A 9,758-nucleotide genomic window follows, 5' to 3' on the forward strand; every position below is an offset into this window, starting at 1 on the left:
CTAGGATGCTGGGAGGGTTTTCTCAATGTGCATTTGCTCGTGTCCTACATGAACTGTGACCGAGCCCTGTCCCTTCTGTCTCAAATATGTGTCTGCAAACATTTCTCTCCATTTCCACAACTACCCATGGCCCATTGTGGAACCACTGGCTCTTTGAAAAAAATCCCAGAAGTGGCTTTCGCTTTTTGGCTAGGAGGCTTAAACCTGCTGAGAACTTTCCTGCCCAGGATTCTGTGTGAAAAAAAGTGCTTCTGCTGGGAGCTGGGATCCTCAGCACCATGCTTGCTAGCCCTGGATGAGTCTCTGGAAGGACACACGGGACTCCACAAAGCTGACCTATCCCACCGAGGTCAAATGGATACCTCTGCATTGGCCCGAGGCCTCCAACTTACATCACTGTCACCATCACCATCAGCATCCTTGTGAGCCTGCCCAAGGCCCCGACACCAGGGAGACTCTTGGGAGACTGACGTTCCTTGGCTAAAGTCCAAAGGGATGGTGACTTCCACCCACATGATCCCCACTGAACTGCAAAGATGTGGAGCGTAGGTCAGAGAGGGAACCAGGAGGGAAAACGTCCTGACAGGCGATGAGCTCCCAAGGCTCTAGCCACCCCACTCACGTTCCACGTCCCGGGCACCCGTGGGACACCGCTGCTTTATCCTCTCCTCTGTCCACAGTAGCCTCCACCCCACTCCACAACCCACGCACACATGCTGGAGGTTACAAAACCACACGGTGTGAATACAGCCTGATGGAGCAAGAGCTCATTTCACGAGGCGGGGTGGTGGGGTGGGGGTTGGGGGTTCTGTAGAGAGCCCGATTCTCCCTCGTGGGTGGCAATGGGATACAAATGAATATCGCCTCTTGGGCGGAGGGGCTTCCTTAGGCCTTCACGTTTTGGGGACTATCTCTCAAAACCTTCCTTGAGGCCACAAAATAGATTCCAGCCCACCCGTCGATATTTCCCCAGGTGCTGGATGTATCCTGTCAAGAGACCTGAGCCTGACACGTTGAGTGGAACACTTTTATTGGCTTTGCGTGTTTGTTTGTTTCTGAGATGGAGTCTTGCTCTGTACCCCCTGACTAGACTGCAGTGGCATGATTTCAGCTCACTGCAACCTCTGCCTCCTGGGTTCCAGCGATTCTCCTGCCTCAGCACCACCACACCTGGCTTATTTTTTATTTTTAGTAGACACGGGGTTTGACCCTGTTTTATTGGTTTTCACTGGAGATTCTAGATTCGAGTCACACCTCATTGTTTGCCACATAACGACTTCTTTTTTTTTCTTTTTTTCTTTTTTTTTTTAAAGCACAATATATCTCCTTTATTTGAGTGGCTTTATAAATCATTATAATTGTGTTATAGATGAAGAAAAGGTATTAAACATGATGCTAATGATAGTGAAAGTGAAAACAAAAGAAAGGCTATCTATTTTGTAGTTAGAGTAAAGTTGCTCAGTATTTAGAGTTACCTAAATACGTCAGCATTTAAACTCCTCCTAGTAAAAGCTTGCCAATCTGCATAATCCTTCTTTAAACACAATTTTTGATATGGTTAAGTTTTTTAAGAATCCGCCTCCTGCAACGTAGCTGAACAGAAAATACACATTTAAAAAAGAACAACACAAGGATCAACCAGACTTCAGAAAAAATAAACAACACAAGTCTCATGAAGAACTGAGTTCTTAAAATTTTATGGAGAACATAGCTATTGGAAGAGAAGGCAGTATTGGCAAGTTGATTGTTACATTTGTCAGCAAAAGGTAGCACTATTTATTTTTGGCAATCTTTCAGGCACTGCAACTACTACTGTAAAATGAGATACAATACATTAAACAACATATTCACAAATCAAAAAATATTTTAGTAATATAATGTTTCAGATTGAGAAGCAAATCAAGTGATAAAACTCCACTGCTATAATAATTAACCCCAAAGATAACCATATCTGACAAAAAAAACTACCACAGAGTTATGACTTCAGAATTATACTTTCTCTTGATATTTATTTATTTACTTATTTTATTTTATTTTCTATTTTTTTCTTGAGATGGCGTCTCGCTCTGTCACCCTGGCTGGAGTGCAATGGTGTAATCTTGGCTCACTGCAACCTCCACTTCCGGGGTTCAAGCGATTCTCCTGCCTCAGCCTCCTGAGTAGCTGGGACTACGGTCACCCGCCACCATGCCCAGCTAATTTTTATACTTTTCATAGAGACGGGGTTTCAGCATGTTGGCCAGGATGGTCTCAATCTCTTGACCTTGTGATCCGCCTGCCTTGGCCTCCCAAAGTGCTGGGATAACAGGCATGAGCCACCGTGCCTGGACTTCTCTTGATATTTAAATTTTTAAGTCAGTCCAGAAAAATACAATAAATGTCATCAGTAAGTATGGTGTTGAGGCAAATGTAGGACCAAAGTTTTTCATACGTTATTCAGTTGATAACAATATGACCTGGGTAGTAATTTCCTATCTGTCTACTTATACGCAAATATAAAAAAGTAAAACAGAGATACTGCTAAATAAAAGGGCACACTAAGTTCTTAATAATAACTCAATAAACTGGAACACTGTCAAAAAGCAGCAACTAGTGAATTTTTTCAGTGTTTTTTTCTATTATCCAATAAGTGAATTATGCTATTCCTTTCCAATTTCCCAAGCACTTTTTGTCCCAATCACCATTTCTGTGTTCAAAGAAAAAATAAGAAATCAAGTAACAAAACTAAACAAGCAAGCAAACAAACAAAACTCAACTACGGTATCTGCTAAATTTTGGTAGAAGACTGAAACTGTTGAGTATATGGATCTGGTATTCTATTATCATTAGTTAACTTAAGAGTTTGTTAAAGACATACATTTCATAAGAAAACATGTTAGTTTGAAGTTATTGACCAGTGTATACCATCCCTAAGTATTAGTAACCAAATTCATGACAATAAAGAGCTATCTAACAAGAAAAATTAGTGACTACCAGCACCATCAACAAGACTTTGTCTTTACACTTCATTACCACTTACCATGCATTATAATGTCTAGGATTGACTCTGATAGAATTTCAAAAACAAGCTAACGCTTTGTCCAACTCTTCAATTAAGACAAACTCCTGCCCTAATAGAGTATAGGCATAAGCATGATTTGGATCCACTTGGATAGCTCTCTGGAAGAATTTAATTGCAATATCGTGTTCCCATTGCAGACTGAAACACTTCCCTGCAGCACACCAGGCCTCTGGCGAATTTTTATGCATGTCTGTGGAGTCTTTTGACAGAACTGAAAGAGTAACATCTTTTTGAAGCTGCCAAAGTGTTGTAGAGTAGATTTCCATGCCTTTGACTCTATGCTTCTCAGTCCTTCTAACCTCTGAGAGTATTCTTTCAGCTTGCATGTACTCTGAAAGTTCAAAATAGACCCTTCCAATTTGGCGCAGAACCCAACCAGTATTGTAGTGGTGAGAAGGTAGATGGCTCAAATATTCATAGCTTCTTTGCAATGGTATGAACACAAAGCTAAATAACCTTTCCCCCTTTCACGAAGAAGGCTCATGAAGCCTTCTGCTGCTGCTTTTTGTAGATTAAAAGCCTGAATCTGAGGTGTGATTGTGGATATTTTCCCTTCTGAATGATGAAAGAGTCCAATTTTGTAATTTCCAGGCTATCGTTTATGTTAGGTTGAGTTATTCCTCCTTCATTAGTTTTACTTTTTGTTTTTCTGTTTGGGATTTTAGGTGGAAACTTAATTTTTAATGTCTTCCTATTCTCCTTGGTTGCGGAACTATCACTAGTAAAGAGTCGTGAACTTCTTCAATGCAGTGCATTTGGGGGAGATATCATAGTGGGGCTCAATATCTGAGGTGTTGTATTTATTTATGGATCAGAACTTTCTGTTTGTGCAAGAATTGGAGTTACCTCTTGGCTATTTCCACTCTGTGAGAAGACAGACTTTGCTCCAGTTTGGCCGATTCTGGCAACAGACTTTTTTGAAGGGGCTCTGGTGGATGGCACATCAATTTCAGAAGGTGTATTAGTGTAGTTTTGTAAATAGGATCCATCTCCAGGACTTGGGGTTTCTAATGGCAAAATCCCAAAACTTGGGGCTAATGGACTAAGAGCTGCTGGTCCTCCTAATAAACTTCGACCAGTTTTTGGTTTATTTTGAACCTGCTTAGAATATATGGAAGTTCCTGTTCCCAGTGGGACAGTTTCAGGTGAAATTACAGCTGAATCAATAGAAGATACTGGGAAATCTGTATTCAAGGAATATTTTGAATTAGAAGATTCTAAATTCAATATGTTTAATTCAGTTGTGTCCTGGGGTGTTTCTGTAAGAACGATCTCAGGCTGTCTGTGACATAAACTATGATTAGGTACTTGTGTTGTGCAAGAGTTGGGCAGACAGTTGCTAAAGTTCTGTAAAGACGTGAATTTAATTGTTTGGTCAGGATCTGGCTTTTCAACTATTTCACATAACGATTCAAAGGGATACCAGAAGAAAAGATTTAAAACTAAGGCTATTTTGGTAGCATTCTGATCCTTTGGCAAGCCGATCTGTCTTTCAATATACATGTCCGAATAATGGAAGGGGAAATCAAGCTGAATCACCAAACTCAGTAACAATATCATCATGGCTTTTCTGCTTATGAAGCACTCCACCTGATAAGATTTGTTCCCCTTCTGCAAGCTTGCTGGGATCAACACAACACTTTGCAAGCAGGTATTTGCATTGCGGTGTAGTACAACTATGTCCTTTCAGGAGTCCATATGCTTTACAGGCCTTTCCTGGGTGGTAAGAACAGGTCGCCAGTAAAAACAAGGCTTCTTCTCAGTGTACTTCTGCATAAAGGCGTTCTGTGAGAAAAACCCCATCTCGGTATGCATAGAGGTTTAATGCTTGCCATATAGCAGCCTGGACGGGTTCCTGCAGCACCGTCGTCGTCGAGGCTCAGACCCACTTTCTGCAATGCCTCAGGCCCCCCCACCAACCCGCCCAACCTCCTTCCCCCCGTAGTGGCTCCGGCCCGGCCAGCCTCAGCTCATTTAAACTCACCAGTTTTGTAGGTTGCCTGTTCACTCTGATGGTAGTTTCTTTTGCTGTGCAGAAGCTCTTTAGTTTAATTAGGTCCCATTTGTCAATTTTGGCTTCTGTTGTCATCGCTTTTGGTGTTTTAGACATGAAGTCCTTGCCCATGACTATGTCCTGAATGGTAATGCCTTGGTTTTCTTCTAGGGTTTTTATGGTTTTAGGTCTAACATTTAAGTCTTTAATCCATCTTGAATTGATTTTTGTATAAGGTGTAAAGAAGGGATCCAGTTTCAGCTTTCTACATATGGCTAGCCAGTTTTCCAAGCACCATTTATTGAATAGGGAATCCTTTCCCCATTGCTTGTTTTCCTCAGGTTTGTCAAAGATCAGATAGTTGTAGATATGTGGCATTATTTCTGATGGCTCTGTTCTGTTCCATTGATCTATATATCTGTTTTGGTACCAGGACCAGGCTGCTTTGTTACTGTAGCCTTGAAGTATAGTTTAAAGTCAGGTAGTGTGATGCCTCCAGCTTTGTTCTTTTGGATAAGGATTGACTTGGCGATGCAGGCTCTTTTTTGGTTCCATATGAACTTTAAAGTAGTTTTTTCCAATTTTGTGAAGAAAGTCATTGGTAGCTTGATGGGGATGGCAAAGGGATCTAGAACTTGAAATACCATTTGACCCAGCCATCCCATTCCTGGGCATATACCCAAAGGACTATAAATCATGTTGCTATAAAGACACATGCACACGTATGTTTATTGCAGCATTATTCACAATAGCAAAGACTTGGAACCAACCCAAATGTCCAACAATGATAGACTGAATTAAGAAAATGTGGCACATATACACCCTGGAATACTATGCAGCCATAAAAAAGGATGAGTTCATGTCCTTTGCAGGGACATGGATGAAATTGGAAATCATCATTCTCAGTAAACTATCACAAGAACAAAAAACCAAACACCGCATATTCTCACTTATAGGTGGGAATTGAACAATGAGAACACATGGACACAGGAAGGGGAACCTCACACTCTGGGGACTGTTGTGTGGTGGGGGGAGGGGGGAGGGATAGCACTGGGAGATATACCTAATGCTAGATGATGAGTTAGTGGGTGCAGTGCAACAGCATGGCACATGTATACATATGTAACTAACCTGCACATTCTGCACATGTACCCTAAAACTTAAAGTATAATATTAATAAAAAAATAAAAATAAAAAATAAACTCACCAGTTACCAGGGGTTGGGGGAGGCCAAACCAGAATGACTTCTTTACCCTGCTGACTCTGGAAAGCCTGGCCCCTTGTGATCCATTGCAAAGTGAGAGTTACCTCATGTTTGGAAAACGGATCTGATCCCAAGTTCAGTGGAGGGATGTGGCATGTAGGACGAAGGACTCTCTTCCTTCTGATTCTGTCTGCACAGAGGGTCCTAGGGCTGGAGCTCTCTCTTTGCGGACTGCTGACTCCGTCTACCTTGGGTTCCATCAGCCCCACCCTGGGACACGGGCCTTGGCAAATTCTGGCCCTTCCTGGCCCTTAAGTGGCTGTCAGAAACCCCTTCTCGTGCTCGGATGCCCCAATGACTGTGGCTCGCACCTCTCTGGAAACATTGGAAATCTCTCCTCTATGCATGGTCACCTAAAAGCCCAGGAGCTTGGTACACACGGCCGCCTTCCTCCTCACTGCTTTCAGGAGAGAATGCTGAGTCTCCTACGGATTCTTGACTTGAGTTCTTCATGGGTGTGTGGTTAAGACGTAGTTAGACCAGACGTATTAACTCAGGCCGGGTGCTGGTGGCTCACGTCTGTAACCCCAACACTTTGGGAGGCCGAGGCGTAGGATCCCTTGAGGAATCACCTAACTCTGGAGAGTTTGAGGATGCAGTGAGTGAGCCATAATGGTGTCACTGCACTCCAGTTTGGGCGAAAGAATGAGTGAGGCCCTGCCACAGGCATGCAGGCAGGCAGGGAGACAGACAACAGCTGTATTATGTTCCTCTCAGGGTAGGAAGTAAAAATAACAGAAAACAGCACTTAATTTTTTTTTGGGGGGGGCAGAGTTTCACTCTTGTTGCCCACGCTGGAGTGCAATGGCACCATCTCGGCTCACTGCAACCTCCACCTCCTGTGATCAAGCGATTTTCCTGCCTCAACCTCCTGAGTAGCTGGGATTACAGGCATGTGCCACTACACTTGGCTGATTTTGTATTGTTAGTAGAGATGACATTTCTCTATGTGGGTCAGGCAGGTCTCGAACTGGCCACCTCAGGTGATCTGCCCACCTCGGCCTCCCAAATTGCTGGGATGACAGGCTTGAGCAGTTGTGCCTGGCCAGTTACTTTTTTTTAAATTTTCAATTTTAATCTATTTATTATTATTATTTATTTTTGAGACGGAGTTTCACTCTGTTGCCCAGACTGGAGTGCAGTGGCGTAATGTCAGCTTACTGCAAGCTCTGCCTCCTAGGTTCACACCATTATCCTGTCTCAGCCTCCAAAGTAGCTGGGACTACAGGCGCCCGCCACCACGCCTGGCTAATTTTTTGTATTTTGAGTAGAGACGGGGTTCCTGTGGCTGCCAGGATGGTCTCGATTTCCTGATCCCTGTGATTCGCCTGCCTCGGCCTCCCAAAGTGCTGGGATTACAGGCATTAGCCACCGTGCCCAGCCTATTTATCTATTTATTAACTTTGAGTCCAGGTTATGATACGAGTCAGTTTTTGTATTTTTTTAGAGACGAGGTTTCACCATGTTGCCAAGGCTTGGATGGAGGGATCCACCTTCCCTCGCCTCCCAAAGTGCGGGGATGACAGGCATGAGCCTACCGTGCCCAGCTCCCCCACTTCCCCCCCAGCTTATCCCTCAGGTGCCCAAGGCCAAGCGGTGGTGTGTGGTTCCCACCCCCAGCACCCCTCCTCCAGTGGCCACCACTGTGTCTGCGAGTGGGTCCTGAGGGAGCTCGTTGGTGTGGGGGTTGAGGTGGTTGAGTGAGACGCACCCCTCCCACGCAGGGAAGGGTGCCGCTTGGTCTGGCGAGCGCAGGTCCCATGATCCCCTCTGGCGGGTGCGTGCGGGCCATGTGAGCTATCGCGGTGGGCTCAGGCAGGTGATGCATGTGCCGGCAGACTGCCAATGGGCTACTGTTCGGTCTCCGACAGGTTGTGTGTAGGTTTACTTGGAGGTGCTTTGCCTGGGAGAAAGGAGGCAGGTGGACGGGGGGACCCTTGGGGGATTGCGTGCACGCACAGCAGCCAGGCCCCTGCCCAGACCGCGAAGGCTTAAGGTTGCCGCACGCATATTTTTCTTGGTACCACAGGCCCCCTCCCTTCCCCAGGCGTCCCTGAGCGCCTCTGTGGGCCCGACGAGGGGCAACTGGCAGGTGGGGAGTGTGAACCATCCTCGGTGAGAAAGCCTTCTGTAGCGATCCAAGAGGTGTGCCTTTGGGTTACAGGATCCCCCGGCCTGCCACCTCTCTCTGCATTATGGTAGTGCTGCCATAGTGACTCACTTGCAGAGGACCCTCCTCCCCTTCCCCCTCGATGGGATGGGGGTGGAGAGCAAGGGTTTTGCCGGGCTCCGCGGTGGGGACCGAGGGTGCCTCGTTGCCTACTGTGTGGCACGCGTCTCCCTCTTCCAAGTTGGGGGAAGATCCTGCTGGGCCGGACCGGCATCGTAGAGGTTGGGAAGCTGCGCAAGAGGTGGCTGTGCCCGGTGTTCCATCCAGTGAGTGACTCGCTCTGCTGTGAGCTGGATCTCTGCCCACTCCCCTGTGGAGAAGCAACCGGTGCCGACGACCGCATTTGCGTGGCATGGGGTTGGGCTGCCTGGCCCTGGGAAACGTCCCAAGTAGGGGCCACGCCAGTCTCCCAGAGCTTGACTGGGATGGAGGTTGGAAGAGAAACGAGCAATGTGGCCCTGGCGTTGGGTTTGTGGTGAGGTCGTTTCGGGGTCCTGATGGTGGGATCCGGGGCTCGTGAGGTGGGTCTCAGTGGGTGCCGAGGGCCATCTGGCATCCTAGGTGGGGTGCCGTGGGACCTTCCTCGTGTCTGTGGCAGTGGAATCCCATGGTCGTGTTTTCCTGGTGGCCCGGCTGTGGCTGAGGTTTCTCCCCGAGCCACCCCTCTGTGAGCTCCTGGGTCCCCATGTCCTCATGGTCCCTGGCCTTGCCTGTCTGTGCCCCCACCCCACCCGTGGATCCTCTCTCCCTTAGTGGCTCACTGGCTTAGGTTGTGGCGGCCCCGTTTAGGACCAAACCCGGCTCCACCTTGTGGGGTGCCGCCGCTGGCCACTGGTTGGCCCGTTGTCCATGTCCCCAGGCGTGCGCTTTCGGGACCAGTTCGGCGGCACCCCACATGGGCCTGGTGTGTGCCTGCAGGGTTTGCGGTCTGCCTGGAGCCCATGCGGGGAAGAGGGTTCCGGGGGCTGGCCACGACGGCGGTGGTGGTGGGGGAGCCACGGGCCCGCTGAAGGCCAGTCAGCCATTCCAGTTACCGCGTGGGGCCACCTTCTTGCTCGGAGGCCGCTGGTGGTGAATCCCCAGGCACTGCAGTCTGCTTCTTGTTCACTGCCCAAACGTCGGGGCTGCCCCGTGCCCGTGGCGTGCAAGTGGCCGCCGGCCCCTCATGGCTGCTGTGCATGGGTCAGGCAGTCTGCCTCCTCACACATGGCGCGAAGGGTCAGGAGTGGTGAGCCCGTCGGGGGGTGTTGTGTCGTGGGTGGATGGGATG

At 47.4% G+C, this 9,758-nt stretch overlaps 1 pseudogene; it reads right to left on the bottom strand.

Moving 5' to 3' along the window:
• Positions 1-3,865: 3,865 nt before the first annotated feature.
• LOC134740299 (cell division cycle protein 27 homolog) lies at positions 3,866-8,110 on the bottom strand (annotated as a pseudogene).
• Between the last annotated feature and the right edge of the window lie 1,648 nt (positions 8,111-9,758).

This window comes from Pongo pygmaeus, chromosome 9, assembly GCF_028885625.2.
Source record: "Pongo pygmaeus isolate AG05252 chromosome 9, NHGRI_mPonPyg2-v2.0_pri, whole genome shotgun sequence".
Classification (NCBI taxonomy): Eukaryota; Metazoa; Chordata; class Mammalia; order Primates; family Hominidae; genus Pongo; species Pongo pygmaeus.